At 38.4% G+C, this 16,138-nt stretch overlaps 1 protein-coding gene across 8 annotated transcripts in view; it reads left to right on the forward strand.

Moving 5' to 3' along the window:
* Window positions 1–16,138, forward strand: part of diaph2 (diaphanous-related formin 2) — a 494,681-nt gene that overhangs the window by 454,909 nt on the left and 23,634 nt on the right. The window lies entirely within an intron of this gene.

Genomic DNA, 16,138 nt, shown 5'->3' on the forward strand with positions numbered 1-16,138 from the left:
TGTTCATTTTTAGTTTTAGTTCATTTTAATAATTTTAGTAAGTTAAAATTTAAAACTAAATTCAGTTAGTTGCCAAAGCAATATTTATACTTTTTTTTAGATTAGTATTATTAGTTTTTATTATCATTTAGTTTTTCATCTAATATTTATATTTTGTTTTATTGCTGTTTTATTTTCAGGTTCATTTTCTTCATAATTTTTCGGAAAATAATTTTAATAGTTTAATGAACAATAACCATGTTATTTTTGATTATTTAGTGTTACCTATTACATTAACTAATGTTAGCCTTATTATAAAGTTTATGAATGTTAAAACAGTATGAATGACTTTTAAATAGGGTTGATAAAGTTATTATTACAGGTTGACCAGATTTTTGAATTCTCCAGCCAGAGCACACAGGGTTAGAGAGGGATTCTTGTGAAGTTTTTATGTGAGATGACCACCTACCTTGTCTAAAACAAAAAGAATAACAGAATAACAGATTTATATATCATCTGATAGGACAATATTTGTTTGAGATACGACTATTAGAAAATCTGGAATCTGAGGGTGCAAAAAAATCTAAATATTGAGAAAATCGCCTTTACACTTGTCCAAATGAAGTTCTTAGCAATGCATATTACTAATCAAAAATTAAGTTTTGATATATTCACGGTAGGACATTTTCAAGTATCTTCATGGAACATGATCTTTACTTAATATCCTAATGATTTTTGGCATAAAAGAAAAATGAGCTACTTATGCTTTTGGTTTTGTGGCTCAGGGATTTTTCACTGAAGAGTGTAAAACATATCTCATTGCTAATAGTGATAATAGGTAATGCTAGTGTAAGCTTTAGTTGTTTTTGCTTGTGTTGCCTGAGGGAGCAGGCAACACAAGCTTCAGAGATGTGCTGAATGGGGCAGAAGCTGATGATGGCACATAACAGTGGGGACACACCAGAAATTCCATCAGACCGGTGGCTTTCAAAGCACTGACACAGCACAAAGACACACAGCTCCACTAACACCACCACTGCCTCTCAGTGCAGTCCTGTTGAAAGAAAGAGGTGGGGGGTGGAGAGAGTTTGTAAAAGAAAGACAAAAAATAATGTAAGGAAAGAGGCAGAACACAGCCTAGAGCACAGAGAGGGCAAAATCTGGAAGCCTAGCGAGAAGGAGGAGACAGGGAAAAAATAAAAGGAGGGAGAGAGAAACAGACAGAGCTTGAATAAAGCAGAAGAGGCTTGTATGTCTGGTCAAAAGCTGATCTCAGGGGGAATTGTGCGTGCGTGTGCGTGTGTGTATGCAATCAGCAGGAATCTTCCCTCGCACAGGCACTCCCCCTCAAGTCAAGCGTGATCCCGGCTGACATCGCTCCATCACTAATGCTGACGGATGCCCATTTGCGACTCGTCTCATATTTATTTATTTATCTGTTTATTTGCGTCTGCTTTATTTATTGATGGAGCTCAAAGATGTGACGGCAAGTTTCCATTTGCTAAAAAAAAAGGTTGAGCAGTGTGCAACATTTACACTTGAATGAACATCCACACTAAAGCTGTGCTCCACCTTTTCATTTAGATTTCAGCCATCCAAATAGCTATTCCTCTCTGGTAATGGAAAAGTGATATGGCCCATTTAGTTACTTAGCACTAATCCCACTGGTTTCGTTGCTCCAGTGCCCTTCTCTTTCCTCCTGTTCTGGCTCAGAGGCAGTTGTGATATGTGACTGTACACTCTGTTCTTTTCTTCTTTATCTGAAAAGCAACAAAAGTATGTCATCACCCAAACACTGCCACTGTCTGTCATTGGTCAATCAACCACATTATTGGTCGAGTCAGTGTTGAGCAAAGTTTCAACAGTGCGCTTTCAAGGGAATCAACCTACGAATGGCTCACTTACAGTCTTTGCATACTAATTCGAAATAGCAGGGTTTTTTAAGATCATACGCATCACCTTTAAAAGTTTAATACGCGCTTAAAAGTACATCAAACCGGAGTCAATAATCATGGAGATATCTTATGCTCTCTATTACCTCCCTAGAGCTAATCATATCTAGGTTTTCTCATCTCTGCAGTGATGCAATGTGTGTGCAACATGTGTCATTGTAATTGTTTTTCATTTTCACAACATCCGCAACATTTACTCTCCTTAGAAGGAAGGCTCACCCACACGATATTAGTCTCTATACGCAATCGTATTGGAGCGCTTAAAGAGCAAATAAAATGACACCTCCACGCTTTTACCAAGCACCCAAGAGCCTGTGAAATGTATCTTGTGCTTTTTCTAGACACATTAGACGCATTTATACTTGATGTTCTGCGGAAATTAACCTGAAGTCACTTAGTAAGAATGTTAGTCGGGTGTAAGTTCATAGTAGAGCTAAAAGGGAATCTTTTTCTGTGCATCAAGTCTGGCCTAAGATGTCGCATTTAATATGTTAACGCTTGAAATGGTCTAAACAGGCTGACTTGTACTTTTACAAGTCAAAGCGTAGGCTTTGTGTATTTCTTAAGCTTTCTTAATTTAATCTGATCTGGAAGTAGTGTGCATTTTGTTGTGTTTTCCTTGCTTGAATCTATAGTGCTCTGGTAAGGGTAATATTGTGATGCGTTTCCCGACCCAAGCGGTGTTGACATTAACAATGTTTACAGCGGTTCGGCTCTAAAGTGAAAGTCATGCATAAACACTGTGCGAAATTATAATGCAGAAATGTTTCAGCTACATTTGCCCCTAGTTGAGAGCAAAGAAAACAGAGTCAGATGACTCCCCAGCAAGGGATAAATGCACATGTACTGTTTATCTGCCATTTTCTGTTTGTGAGTAAATGTTTAAGAGCATAAGTGTCAGTGAACTGCAGACACGGTAATTGATCAAGAGAAGTTCCACTCCAACGGGGGCGTCCAAGTGCTCTCTGGAATTGCAAATGAGCTTTTATTTTATTCAAATTCAATTTCATTAATGTTCTTGCAGACCATGACGTTTTCAAGTAGGTCAAGAGGTTCCCACTAAGTAGTCTGAATTTGTTTAACAGGCCACGGAGGTTAGTAAGAGGATACAAGCTGGCATCGTTTCAACCCCCCCCGTAAGTGATCTCAGAGCCCGGAGCTGGACTTGTGCTAAATACTTAGCTATGGGTGAATATCCTCAGTAATCAAAGGTTATGGGTTTCAGCCAGTGCTTATCTTTGTGCCTCAATTTTGGCTCGGTGAACTTGGTGGACCACTAGTTGAATGTTTGCCCTGCTGAAAAAAAACAGCTAAAACCAGCCTAAGCTGGTCATCCAGGCTGGTATTAGCTGGTCATAGCTGGTCAGCAGGCTGGTTTTAGAGGGGTTTTGGCCGCTTCCTTAGCTGAAACAGCCAGCCTGACCAGCCTAGCCAGTCTGGGAGACCAGATAAAACCAGCTACTTCCAGCTTAAACCAGCTAAGACCAGTCAACCAGCCTAGGCTGGTTTTAGCTGTTTTTTTTTTTTTTTTTTCATCAGGGTGAACCAACCAAGCCACTGTTAGTTTGTATTAAAGGAGAAGTCCACTTCCAGAACAAAGATTTACAGATAATGTACTCACCCCCTTGTCATCCAAGATGTTCATGTCTTTTTTTCAGTCGGAAAGAAATTATGTTTTTTAAGAAAAACATTTCAGCAGTTTTCTCCATAAAGTGGACTTCTATGGTGCCCTGGGTTTGAACTTCCAAAATGCAGTTTAAATGCGGCTTCAAATGATACCAAATGCGGTTGTAAACAATCCCAGCCGAGAATTGGTTATTTTCATCAAAATAATACAATTTATATACTTTTTAATGTCAAACACTTGTCTTGTCTTGCTGTGCCTGAACTCTGTTTTTTTCCGGTTCATGGCAGTTACGGTATGTCGAAAAACTCCCACTGTTCACTTTGCAAAGACTTTGGGAGAAAATATGTTTGGAGTTTTTTGACATACCCTAACTGTCTTGAGCCAGAGTTCAGGCAGAGCAAGACAAGATGATTAAAAAAGTATTTAAATTGTATTTTAACCACCTTTGGGATCATTTGAAGCCGCATTTAAACTGCTTTTTGGAAGTTCAAACGCGGGGCACCATATCAGTCCATTATATGGAGAAAAATCCTGAAATGTTTTCCTCAGAAAAACATAATTTCTTTACGACTGAAGAAAAAAAGACATGAACATCTTGGATGACAAGGGGGTGAGTACATTATCTGTAAATTTTGGTTCTGGAAGTGGACTTCTTCTTTAAGTAGAATATAAACTTTGCAGTGTGATAGTTTGATATCCATGCTTTTGAACAGAACAGAACGCCGTTTCGTTTCTTCTAAAATTCAAAGGGGCATAAACAAGAAAAATAACAACTGCGGCAACCTCCACAAGACACCTTTGGTATTCATGAATTCCATAAATTACTATGTTGTGTGGCTCCCCTGTAAGAGATGACTAATGTGTTTAAAAATAGACGATAGGCTTGAACAAACCAAGTCTCCAGAAACAATGGATTAAGAATAGGTGGATGCGAACGTGAGGCCATTGTGCAACAGGAACACAAGGCGGGGGGTTTGCGGACAGTGAATCAGCCAGAATCGGTGTGGCTAAGTAACCTCTCTGCCCCGGAGGGAAAAATAACTGCAGGATGAAGCGATGCACTACATTACCTCAACTACACAGCTCTTTTCCCAGCAGATGCGCTTTCTTCATTGGGTCAGGTCACCTTTTTCCCCATAGTCCTGCACAATGGCTGAGGAATGAGGAGGTTGTGCCCGCTGAGGCATGCGTGCGTGCTGTTTAGTAGGGCAAAACCGTCTCTGTGTGTGACGTGGTAACCTAGAGGCGGCTGGACTTAGGAAAAACGCTGTTAATCGAACTCATGCCCTCCGTCAGCCTGTGTGACAGGTATAAACACGCACACAAACACTCACAGTAATGCTCATTTGCACTTCGCATATGTTTTGATTAACTTAAAAGCATGTAAAAAATCTTTGAAGCTGCATGTTGTAAACTTGTGTTTTAAAGGCGTGCTTATTCCGTCTTAGATATTTTCATTAATATGTTTACAGTGGTGCTAACCGCCTGTCTGAAGGATGGATTTTTCTTATGCCTATTGTAAAACTTTTATGACTGTCGATAAGGCTGATGGGGTGGTTATTCATTTTTTACGGGATCTTTTAGTAACAGAATAGATGGTTTGTGCTTATAAATCCTAAATAATTGAAGAAAGGAAACAGTCGGTGGAAAGAGGCTTTTATTGAAGACGATGCCGTGAGAGTTATTAGCTTCATGCTATGTCTTTTTTTCTCGTTCGTTTAAATTCGTTCGTCTTTCCTTAGGGTGGACACTGGCTTTGTCACATTAAAGAGAGAATATTTTTTGGTGCCCCAGTGGTTCACTCCATCAATCGCCATGCTTTCTGGCTGCGCAGTGGAGCAGATCCGTACTAAAGAAGAGCCCCTGCTCTCATGTGTGTTACATTAATTATATCAAGATCTGACATCTGACCCAAACGTTCACTTAGCATGTCTGCCGTGCCCTGACCTATTTAAATGGCCGATCAGTCACCCGGACCGCGGCGAACGAGGCGCTGACAATGACTGATATTGTAATTGAAAAGCGGCGATGTTTTACAGCGTGCATTTTGTTTATGTATCACTATTTGCAGAGCTGCCAATGAGGAACGAGCTTTCAGATCTAATAAATTGGAGCCAAGTGCCCTCCACCCTCAACCATCCCGCTGTTGTCAGTCATCTCCCCTCATAATAGGAAAGCAGGCCTCTACAATAATTGCTTTGATGGTCCAGCCTGAACAAATCACTTCTGGGCATAGAAAGAGGCCTTGGAGATGGCAGCCAGAGAGAAAAGGTGGGAATAAATTAAAGCACTTTGCGTTCCTTAGGGGCATGTGTCCCAGATTTCTTCAAAGAATAAAAAAAAATATAGAGTAGGGGGGGAAATATGCTTCTTTCTTTGCTTTAGGAATAAATGTAGCAATAAATGCAGCAATACACATCCACCGGCCATCATAGTGAAATGGGTTATTCACAAAGAGACAAAAGACACTACATAGTTAACTGACATGTGAAGAAAGGGGGATTTGAGTGGAAATAATCTGATTTTGAACGGGGCTCGCTTTATAGAAGTACCTCTGGTTGGCTCTTTGTGCGCCAACAAAAGTTGCTCTCTCTAAATAGAAGGCTTTGAATGTTTTAAGGCTTGTGAAAGGGGGACTAGTGGATGTTCCAGGCTAAACTTTGCCAAGGGCCCCGCTGCTAGGCCTTAGTCTAGGATTAGGCCTGGGCCATTAAGATACCCTTGGGATGGGACTAAGATGGATAGACGCTGATGTCCATTTTGTGTCTTCAGTGCCCGATCTCACTGGCAGATCTGAAAGGGGTTGTCACAAAGGACACTGCGTAAGAACAAAAAAAAAAAAAAAAAAAAAAAAAAAATATATATATATATATATATATATATATATATTGTAACATTTAATAATAACCCTGTATTCTCATGAGTTTATTGAACAGTGATTTTTGTAGTATATACACACTTTAACTTTTTTTTAACTACTGCTTCTTTCTGTAAATATGTAAATATATTATAAAATATAGTTTATTCCTGTGATGGCAAAGCTGAATTTTCAGCCGCCATTACTCTAGTCTTCTGTATCACTGTTTTGGTGCTTATTTATGATCATTATCAATTATTATTGGTGCTCAATTATTACAACTTACTGTTATCAGTGTTTTTTTTTTTTTTACACTTTAAACTTCAAAAGAACAGCATTTATTTGAATTTTGAAACATTATAAGTGTATTTTTATTTGTGACCCCGGACCACAAAACCAGTCATAAGTAGCATGGGTATATTTGTAGCAATAGCCAAAAATACATTGTATGGGTAAAAATTATCAATTGTTTTTTATGGCAAAAATCATTAGGAGATTGAAGATATTTTGTAAATTTCATACCATAAATATATCAAAACATAATTTTTAAATAGTGATATGCATTGCTAAGAACTTCATTTGGACAACTTTAAAGGCATTTTTCTCTTTTTTTTTTTTTTTTTTTTTTGCACCAAAAAATTTTCCCTTATGACTGGTTTTGCGGTCCAGGGTCACATATATATATCTTACTAACACAGAACTTTTGAATGGTATCATAGTTTCCAAAAAAACATTAACAATAACATGAAATGAGCGCCAAATCAGCATATATTCTTTTATATTTTGATTCATATTTTATATTCTTCATACTACAACCTAACATTGTGTCACTGAGTGTTGCGTGGTCATGGACAACTTATATTTTCTTCAGGAAATATGAAACTATCACATAGAGCCATAATCAAATAGTGTTTTTGAGAATTGGATCTAAGAATAGCATTATAGTGGAGATTGAGAGAACTGAGAGGCATTGTTCAAAATGGGCGGAGGAGTTTTCACATTGCGGCGAGATGCCGGTGCATAGGGCAAACTCTATAAAAGTTTCACACATGACCTCTTAATTACAGCTGCTGGGTTCAGTGTGCATGGCATCATCAATCCACAGCACCACACAATGCCGCCTCCCTCTGCCTCCGGCCCAGCGTGCGAATGTCATCCAGAATGACTTGACTTCCCAGGGGCAGAATTGTTTCCCAAGCTCAAGGCACGCCCCTCTTTAGTTCCAGCAGTGCTCCCACCAGCCCCCACCCCAACACTGCTTTTCCTTTTTTACCCTTATTTTTTCCACCCCAGGTCCACTGACAGTCCATTACAATTCTTTGGAAGTGCAGGTGCTGCTGCTTATGTCCTGCCTTTTTAAAAGCAACTGGAATCAACAGGTCAAACAAATGTAATGTAAAAAGTCAGTTAATTGAGGTGAAATCGTTGACATATATAACTGATAATTGTAGGGAAGGTAATAATAGTGCTGGAAAGTTACTTTTAAAAGTAGTGTGTTTAAGTATTGTGTTACTCAATAAATACATATATATTAAAAAAAAACGTAACTACTGACATTTTCAGTAGAAACTAACATTAATTTTAAAGGGAACCCTGGGTATTAAGACTTGTATGGCTCAATATAATGTAAATGATGTCTCTTACTTAAATATTTAGTAGGAAACCCATAAAAAATTTAGATTTTTCAAAAAATCCTTGTTTTATACATATTTTGGACTACGGGGGGGGTGCCATTATTTTGATGATGTCAAATGGTTGCACTCGATGAGCTATTGGCACTACCTGTTGTTATTTTTACCACCACACAATTCTGAAAATATAATACTGATTTGATGCCAACTTATTGCCGCTTTTGGTTGTAATTTTCAGTCGAAGGGCAACAAGAGATGTGATTTAAATCTTCATTGCTTTCCTAGCGAGAGGGGAAAAGATCAGGAAGATGTCTGTGGATGAATAAAACATCCTAAAGACCTGCGTCTTTGTTCTCCACTTTAGCCCTGATGTCTTTGAAGCTTTTAGTAGACCACAGCTATTGAAAGAGCTTACAAATGGCAGAAAAGAAAGAAACGCTAAAAGACAAGAAACGCTGGATGCCTTCCTGGCAGGATGTAAACATGCAGACGCATGTCATGACGCCATGGCTACTGAAGGAGTTTAAGGGGAAAAATCAGTTTAAGTGTACGCTTCCATTGCCACCTGTAAGCGCTTTCATTAGCTGTGGTCATCGTATCAGTATTTTATTTTCCGAGTTGTGGTTGCGGTTAAAAATATCAACAGCTAGCACTAGTAGCTCACAGAGTGCAGCCATTTCATGTAATTGAAATAATGGTGCCCATAGTCCAAAATATGTATAAAAGGATGTGGATTTTTTAAATAATGCAAATCTTTCATGGGTTTTCTACTACATGTTTCAGTAAGAGAATTTATGTTATACAAATTCATATAAACCTTAATAGCTTAATACCTAAATTTTAATATTGTTTAACAGTTTTAGTTTAGTCGTTCTGACCTGACTTGAATTATACTGTCTATTTATCACAGCATAGGAGAATGGAAAGCTTTTCAGCTGTGTTTTTCAGTTGATAAATTTAAATAAGTAAGAAAGTAACTTTCATTAAGTGTTTGTAATAGCAACTTGATTATAGAGTGCAACAGTGCCTGCCAACTTTTTCAGCGGCCTTGGTTCTGTAAGTATTGTACCTATTCATTTTTAAAGTCTTCATTTAAGAGCTATTAGCCATGAACCAGATCACATTAACAACTTTGACTTGAAGCAAAAAGTATTTAACAAAAATATAAAGGTGCAAAACTTTGTAAGTTTAACTGCTTAAATGAGGAAAATAACTATTTGCTTGTCACGATTCTCTGATTTGTGGTGATTTCCCTGCAGAATCGTGGGTAATGTAGTTTTTCACCAAGAATTCCACTGTTAAACAGAAAAAAAAGAAAGTTTAAATAATGCACCTCAGGTTTTAAACAAAAGCTAATACTACTGATTAAAGGAGAAGTTCACTTCCAGAACAAAAATTTACTCACCCCGTTGTCATCAAAGTTGTTCATGTCCTTCTTTCTTCAGTCGATAAGAAGTAATGTTTCTTGAGGAAAACATTTCAGTAATTATCTCCATATAGTGGACTTCAATGGTGGCTCCAAGTTTGAACTTCCAAAATGCAGTTTAAATGCAGCTTCAAATGGCTCTAATTGATCCCAGCTGAGGAAGAAGGGTCTTATCTAGCAAAACGATTGGTCATTTTCAAAACAAATTGACAATTTATATACTTCTTAACCCCAAATGCTCGTCTTGTCTAGCTCTGCATGAACTTTGTTTTTTCTGGTTCAAGACAGTTAGGGTTCAAGACAGTTTTCTTCCCCAACTTCAGAATCGTCCTACATCACTGCAGAAGTACCGACCCAGTGTTTACAAAGTGAACATGCAAAGAAGATCAAACAAAAAAAGGTAAAACAGAGATGTAGGATGATTTTGAAGTCGAAGAAGAAAACAAGTTTTTCGACATTCCCTAACTGTATTGACCTGGATTACACAGACTATGTATGCGCATCGCAGAGATGAAACAAGAAGAGCATTTGAGGTTGAAAAGTATATAAATTGTCAACTTGTTTCAAAAATGATAGATCGTTATACTAGATAAGACCCTCCTTCCCTGGCTGGGATCGTTTAGAGCCATTTGAAGCTGCATTTAAACTGCATTTCGGAAGTTTAAACTCGGGGGCACCATTGAAGTCCACTATATGGAGATATGAAATGTTTTCCTTTGAGAAACATAATTTCTGAAGGAAGATAGACATGAACATCTTGGATGACAAAATGGTGAGAAAATCATCTGTAAATATTTGTTCTGGAAGTGAACTTTTCCTTTAATTAACCTCGTAGCTCACCGTAGGTCTGTTGCACTCTATTTTCGTGTAAATGTAAAGTGTTGCACTATTTTTTTTAGAATGTAATATGAGACCACAACAGTGACATGGGTTATAAAAACCCAGTCCGCATAATTATCGATTGTCACCAAAGAAATGTTAAAAACGCAATGAAGAGCCGCATCACTCTCAGAGCCCCTCTTCATCAGTACGCAAGTCTCATTTCCTCTTTTGACTAATCGTTGCAGCATCTGTCTCGGCTGTCAATTACAGATATGCCCTTAAGGGTGAGGTGTGATCATATCTTTTTGCATCATAATTCTGTCTCATCCTGGTTTCAGACTTACTTTCCACTGTCATTCTTTGTTAAGAAAACAGCTAACAAGTGTAGCCACGTCGCAGCGTTTCTTGTGAAATAGAAAAATCTGATTTAGCATGCAGATGCTCAATTAAGGCAGCGCCGCATCTCGCAGCAAAGGACAAGCTGTGTCTCCAGACGCTGAAGCAGCCATGTGTCTCAGGTAAGCGTCGAAGCCTTTGCCTCTCCCCATCCATAATTAACTCTCTCCTCTATAATTCAGCTCTTTTCTCCTCTATCCTGTGATACGACATCACTCCATGCTAGTTAGCTGAGCAGACGCGTGTGCCCGATCCCCATGACATCCCGCTGACACACTTCTCCGGGACTGACTGTTCCAAACCCATGACCGGCGTGTTTGTGAGGATGGGGTTAAAACCAAACCACATCTGTTGTCTTCTCACATGGTCTGTGTTTGTCTACTCCTGTGCACCGTTGTGGTCATCTTATAACTGTATTCTTAAAGGAATTCTGGTTTTGTGTGTGTTTATGTCACGTGATGATGATGAGCATCCTGATGTGCCTGGCCTAGGAGATGAGTTTTAATTCTCCCGCTTCTGTTGAGCAGCAAATTGAATAAATTGAAATTAGTGCAGACTTAACCTGGCCTTGCTAATGTAGGATGTTGTCCATGATTCAGAGGGAGAGAGCGAGCGAGCAAGCGTGAATGGCTGTAGAGTACTTGAGACCATACATCATTGTCATCGCACCTTCTCTCTTCACTGCCAGCTTATTTACTGCCCATGGTTGAGGTTTAGAGAGACAGAAGAGAGATGGACCTCCCTTTCCACAGCTTGTGCTGTTGCTGTGCTGCATCTCCTGTTTTTATTTATTCATGTCTTTTCTTTATTTTTTTTGTTGCAACACCTCAAATGGATGATTTCACACATGCGTGCCCCGTGTTCACTGATTAAACTCGAGCATTCGGATTGTACCACTTCCAGCCTGAGAGGGGAACCAGCTTCCACATTTGCCCTTAGTATCTGCTTCACTTTGAATCAGCGATTCTTTTTCTGTCTATGTGATGAATATCACACATTGTCGGTTATAGCGAGACGTTTTCAAACACAGCTGACAGACAGCGTTGGTGAGCTGGCGTTTATACTCCAGTCTTTCAGACTGTCATCATGACTCAAAAAATCGCTGTGGCATCTATAGTTTTTCCTCACGTTCACCTTGAAGACTGTGTTGCACAAATTGAGCATACCAGCCAACCCATGTGTCAGCCCTGGAGAGAACAAACTGTTGATACTAGCCTTTTTTTCCGTCGCTGACAACCTGTTGTTTTTGGCAAAATCTGATAAGGTGAAGGCAATGGCTCAGCGTGACACTGTTGCTACACTGTTGCACCTTTGGTGCTTCAGAAAATCTGCGAAACTTTGCCTCGTATTGAAGATGCTTGTCCTTTTCTGGGTCATGTCATTTGCATAGCCAGTGTTTAGGACAGGTTATGAAGCATTCTTGATTCACATGCAAATTCAGTGGTTATCTGCTGCAGGAGCTGATGAACAATGGAGTGTTCAAAACATACGGCCCACAAGAGGAAATGAAAGTCCGCCTTTTTCAGCTCTGCTGATTCCATTATAGACACTATTATTGGCTTAGAATGGCAACATCTATTATCTGAAGCCATTTTATTGGACAGGGATAGTCTTTTATTAATGCCAGCATTAATCAAAGAAACCCCAGTGCAACTTGATGATGCCCTGACCCTCTCTCAAGTAGATAGTGTGACAATACAAGGTCACTCCTTCCTGTCATGTGGTTGTCACTTCCTCTAACCTCAACCTGGAGAGCTCACAATTATTAGGTACAGTTGTCATTCAGGAGTAAACAGGAAGTGAACTCTTTCATCAGAATGGCATCGCCTTGGTCGCTTTTATCCACTCTTGCATCTTTTTATAGGGACATTTGTGAGGCTTTTAGCCAAGCAAGGTTGAGAATGCTTAGCCTCTATTTTAGTCGCCCCCTCATCTGAGTTGACATACAGTTCACTAATTGCGCTGGCAGTTTCCCTGAAGGAGCCTGGAGTACAGTACCTTTTCTCAAGCGGACAGGCTTGTGATGTCAAACCAATTGAAACTGAACCTGCAACCTTTGTGTTAACAGCCCAGATCTTCAAACACTATGCTTGTACCAAGGCTGAATGGGAATTACTGGAAGTCAAAGAAATACAGCCCAGCTAATGCATTCTGGGAAAGGGTTTAAATATAAAACGCAATCTTGATTCATTTCTGAATGTGCCTAAATAAATAAATATCATTATTGCTTCAATGCTAAATCACACACGGCCTTGGACAAAAGTATGGTTGGACGCCCTCAACCTGGCCTGTTGGGTAGCCTGTCTCTTTCTTATGAGATAGTTGAGTTAAAAAATTACAACTCTTGAGTTTAATCATGAGCCGACGAGTTGCTCTGACAGCCATCCATATGATCCTAGCATCTTCACTGAGTCTGCTTTCCATCTTTCCTTTAAATGTCACAACATTTGTGATGATCAGTATTCATCGTGCGAATGTAAGGAATTTATAGTGTGTAGAAATGAGAAAGTGGAACAGTTTTTCGCAGGGAGCTAAGAATAGAGCAGAGCCTGTGGCAGAGGGCAGGAAGGGGAGGAGGAGGAGAGCAACTGGAGTGTTTGAATAAGAAGCCTTGTCAATTAAATGCTAATAGAAAGCTCTGGGGAGATGCCGTTGTGTTCTCGCAGGTAATGTCTGTTTTCTCTCTCTAGTCCCTCATGGTTTCTGATTTCATCTTGACAGGAATTTATAATGCCCTGTAAAGTTTACAGCGTGCTGTTGTCCACAGTCTCACCTCCTTATTCAGTCGAGTAGCTGCACACCCAGATACAGAGAAGTCGGGAATCGTATAAATGATGATATATTCTACGATGCCATAATGATTATTCTTTCTTCCCTGGCTCTGGTTACGGTGGATAATTTTAGCGTATATTCATTTTTAGATGAAGCCGGTTAGAAAATTCACTTTCCTGTGCCCCCCCCCCAAATGTCTAACAGACCCTAAATAATGACATGAATAAATATATCTGTGCAATCTGCTGACTAAATATGCCATTTTCACTGCTTAAGGGAGGAACATCCTTTCTTCATGGGTAAGATGGCATCTAAAAATAAAAATGAACGATATTGCTGTGCTTTAATCTTAAATTGTTTGTACACACATATCCAATTCGTATATCAGGATACCTATGTCAGCATAAAGGAGCGGACGAGTGTTCATAAAAAATGTTTTTACTTGCCCATCATTTGAACGACAGCTCTTTTTGATTAAAAAGATTTAATCCTGAAGTACTAATTCACTTGATGTTGACGGGTTGATGGCTCGAGCAGAGATCAAAGGAGGAAGCAGAATTTTCAAGTTACATGAAAACTAACAACTCCTTCCTGCGCCAGCAGTCAAGAGCCTAGCTTTTTAAGAATGCGTGTTGCCAAAATAAAGCTAATTGGTTCTGCTCAGGGCCAAGTGGATAGCTCAAAAAGAGTTTACAGTGCCTCATGGTCGACAAGTTGACACATTCCGTTCTCATGGAAAATATGGCTTTGTGAGATTATGTCTATTTCCGTGCAATGTTCCATTTGCAGGGGCTCAATTCGCCAGGCCCTTCACCTCTGCGGCTTAGCCTTAATCTTCATTTAACCAGAGCCCAGCAGAGAGGCTGATCACCATTTTTAGATTTTCAAGCCTTTATTTAATTCTTTATTTTAATGTTTTTCTGAGTGGCAGCTGGAGAATAGGCAAAGATATGCTGTTATTAGAGAGAGAAATGTTTTAATTGTTCAATAATTTTAGGCTTAAGATAAATGTTTAAAGGTGCACTCAGTATTTTATTTCCACGGTTTATCTGTGAATAAATTTTTACATTTAAAAAATATTTCATCATGTTGCTTTCACATACTCTAAATGAAGCAGGTTGCCTTATGGAAGGTGCAATGTTGAGGTGACATCAACAGTCAAATATTTCTCACCTTATCATGGTAACCCCCCTCATATTTCACTTCTGGAATAAATAAATGTCTTTTTAGTTGTGATAAGTGCCTCAGATGTTATCACATTCACACTGGTGGGGCACCACAGTCTAAGTAATTAATTATTTACTGTGTGTGTAAATGTTAGTAGTTACTAAATAAGAGTTTAACTTAAAAATGCCTGCATTTAATCATTATGCTACATCTAGGAACAGTTTATTTGAGAATTAATATTTAGAAATGTAAAGTTGCAGAACAAGATAAAATCACAAAATGTATTATGTGTGTGTGTGCATGAGTTAAAACAAACTGTGAAATGGAGACAAACTGTATGCAATGATTGCAATTCATAGTACTATATTGACAAATCTATTGAAAATTAATCTAATAGAGCCTGATTGCTAAGAAATACAGTTGAGGTTAAAAGTTTACATTCCCCTTTCAGAAACATTAAAAATGTAAATTATTTTGCCAAAATAAGACGGATCATACAAAATGCATGTTAATGTTTATTTAGTACTGACCTGAATAAGATATTTCACATAAAAGATGTTTACATATAGTCCACAAGAGAAAATAATAGTTGAATTTATAAAAATAAAGTTTACATACACTTGATTTTTAATACTGTGTTCTTATCTGAATGATCCACAGATGTGTTTTTTTTTTTCTTTCTTTTTTGTTTATGGAGTTGTTAATGAGTCCCTTGTTTGTTCTGATCAGTTAAACTGCCTGCTGTTCTTCAGAAAAATCCAGTCCCACAAATTATTTTGTTTTCCAGCATTTTTGTGTATTTAAACCCTTTCCAACAGTGACTGTACAATTTTGAGATCCATCTTTTCACACTGAGGACGCTGAGGGACTCATATGCAACTATTGCAGAAGGTCCAAATGCTCACTGATGCTCTAGAAGGAAAAAACATGCATTAAGAGCCGGGGTGAAATGGAGACAAACTGTATGCAAAAAAATCTTTACATTTTGAAATGATTTTGTTTCTGTACAGACTTAGTACAGACTTTGCTAAAGTGGTTGTTTTGAACAAGTATTAACTAAAACATTATTTAAAAAAAAAACATTATTTTAGTATTTGTATAAATACTGTGCGCCTTTTACCCCACACTGGTCCCCCAAAAAGGCCCCCCTTGACACCTTATACATTTATGAGATTTTTTTAAAATAAACAACTTGTATGATTTATTTTCACAAAATATGTTGCTCCACAAATGTTCAATACAAAAGTATGTAGTTTTCTGCAATCACATTCTTCGGGCACAGTGAACAGCACATTTCTTTTTTTTTTTTTTAGGAGGTGCCTTTAGCCCCATTTTTCTTATTTTGCCTAAATATCATATTTTTTTTATTTAGTACTGCCCTTTGGAGGCTACAGAAGACAGTTACATGTTTCCCAGAAGACAAAATAAGTTACGTTTATCCTAAATTCAAAACGTTTTTACCCCGCAGCTCTTAATGCATCATGTTTCCTTCTGGAGCATCAATGAGTT

Source organism: Labeo rohita, chromosome 14, assembly GCF_022985175.1.
Source record: "Labeo rohita strain BAU-BD-2019 chromosome 14, IGBB_LRoh.1.0, whole genome shotgun sequence".
Taxonomy (NCBI): domain Eukaryota; kingdom Metazoa; phylum Chordata; class Actinopteri; order Cypriniformes; family Cyprinidae; genus Labeo; species Labeo rohita.